Source organism: Pinus tabuliformis, chromosome 1_2 (assembly GCF_031772625.1).
Source record: "Pinus tabuliformis cultivar Carrire ecotype Pingquan chromosome 1_2, CPIR1, whole genome shotgun sequence".
Classification (NCBI taxonomy): Eukaryota; Viridiplantae; Streptophyta; class Pinopsida; order Pinales; family Pinaceae; genus Pinus; species Pinus tabuliformis.
The window spans coordinates 500,882,503-500,884,945 of NC_142298.1; positions in this window are offsets into that span (position 1 = coordinate 500,882,503).

A 2,443-nucleotide genomic window follows, 5' to 3' on the forward strand; every position below is an offset into this window, starting at 1 on the left:
AATGCTTCCAAACTAAACATGCACCGAGGGGTCCTCTACCACTAATAGCTCTGCAAATTTGACTTTGGGGGTCCTTAAGTTTGACTGACAATGACTTGCAATCCAATAAGTCATTTTTTAATCTTCCACATAGGTCATTTTTTTATCTTCCACATACCACTAGAAATCTCTTTTAGAGCTCTATCCATCTAAGTAGGTTCCAACTGCGTTTGAAGAAAGCTTATGAGCTAGAAATGGTTTCAAAGATCTTGCACCACCTCCACCTTTTAGTTGAGCATATCATTGAATTGATCTTCATTCTTCTTGCAATCTGCTCTACTTCTGCATTCATCCTCATCACCTTTGCTATCAATGATAAGATATTTCTAAAAATAAGAAATATAATTAAAATTTTAGAAAATATTATTTATGTAGATGATGTGTTATTATGAATGTGATATAATTATTATTTTAAAAATATTTATCTAAAGGTTTCCACGTCCACATCTACATCCTTATTTCATGTAGTGCTACCTCTTTGTCACTCTACATTCATCTACACTTTCTATCAGTGTGCCCTTACACCTTTGGTGCAAATGCTAGTTTAGATCCAATAGACAACCTAGGTCACAACTCATGGCTCTTTAGTGGCAATTCCAGGGAAAAAAAGGTTCTCTTTATTTCCCTTTTATGTGTCCTCAAAGAGGGAACAACATTCAACAAGCCAATTTGGGTTAAGTGGATGTTAATGCGATATATTGCCCTATTAGATCAACATTAGAACATCATGTTATTAGAATACCATAAATTCTATAATCTTTTGATGTGGTTAATTTCCTCAAAATCACTCTTTGGACATTTTATACGATTTAGTCTATCAATATGTGGTGCAAGGAGCAGATTCATAGACATAATGTTATATGAACACTATTTTATTAATTTAGTATTATAGTACTAAACCAATCCATTGTTTGAATTTCTTGTGTTAGTAGTATTTAGCGAGTCCTGAGTTTGCATCCCTCTTATATAGTTCATGACTCTTCGATAGTAGAATGTTCTTTGGTTGTGGTCAATCTCCTTAAATTATCTCTCATTGGACATTTTTTTAAGCAATCTTAGTTTTTTTTATATATCATGCTTTTATAGAAAATCTTATGGCCAAATTGTTATTAGAACGATGTTAGATCATCCTAGTAAATGTCACTTCAAAATTAGATCCATGGACAACATGTAATTAGAATAGCATTAGAACATTGTGTTATTAGAATACCATTATAGTAACTAGTTAGTCCCAAGTTTGAATCTCTCATAGTAGTTGGCCATTGTAAAATCACTAGCCAGTCCCGACTTTGAATGTAGCATAGTACATGGTCATCATAAAATAAGGTATATGGCATCATATTTGTATTATATAGAAAAAGGAAATCAAAAGTAGATGGCATCATGTTTGTATTGTATGATGGTATCATATCTGTATTATATGGAAAATTTCCTGAATTTTATATTGATTCAACATTATTCAATTAGTGCATGCACCCGTCTAGCATATTTTGCTATTTAATTTCTTTTGTTAGGTCTTATGCTGTTGGCATTAAACCTAGTTTTATATCTTGTTTATAATATGATGTATTGCACATATTACTATATTTTTTCATTTGTATTATCGTACTTATTTACGGTCAACTTTGATAACTTGCACCATTTTTGTGCTTATATGTATGTATGTATAGTATAGTCCTTTGAACTGGCCATTTATCAAACTAGGTTTCAAATTAGGCAGGGATTGAATAAGGATAATGAATCAACTTTGAAAAAAATACATAAATAATAATATTTAATGAAAAATTTTAATTTTAATATTTTAAATCAGGATTACAAACCGTGAAGGACAAAATATGCAAAGCTTGCTCATCTATATCATGTAGGGGTGAAAATGGTAATAAGTGCAATACATGTCAACAACAAGATATATAATCAATGAGGCTTTAAATGGCCTCTAGAGTCCAAAACAATGCTACGAGTTACTTTACCACTAGCCTACTACAAGTCAATAATCAAGATGATCACTCATCAAAGTCATCACAACAACTAGGTATGGGATTATTATCAAGAGCTTAAGGGTGTTGTTTTTGAAGGGAAACAACCCCTAGTTTTCATCTTTTAGTGGTTAGGTACCAAATTGGCACAATCAAGTGCTCTGGTATAGTAGCTTGATTTCCAGTTTGTATTAGTTTCTAGTTTGTTCTGGTTAGGTACCAAACTAGGACAAACCAACCCTTTGGTTTGGTTACTTGGATGATTTGATACTTAGACCTATCTGATCAACTAGTTTAACTAGTTTTTGTTTCAGATTGGATGGTTTTTATAATTACGATATATAATAATACAAGTGAGTGTATAAATGTTGACATTATGATAATAACATTTGCATGTTTGTCTTTCTTCCTTATCTAAGTTATTTCCT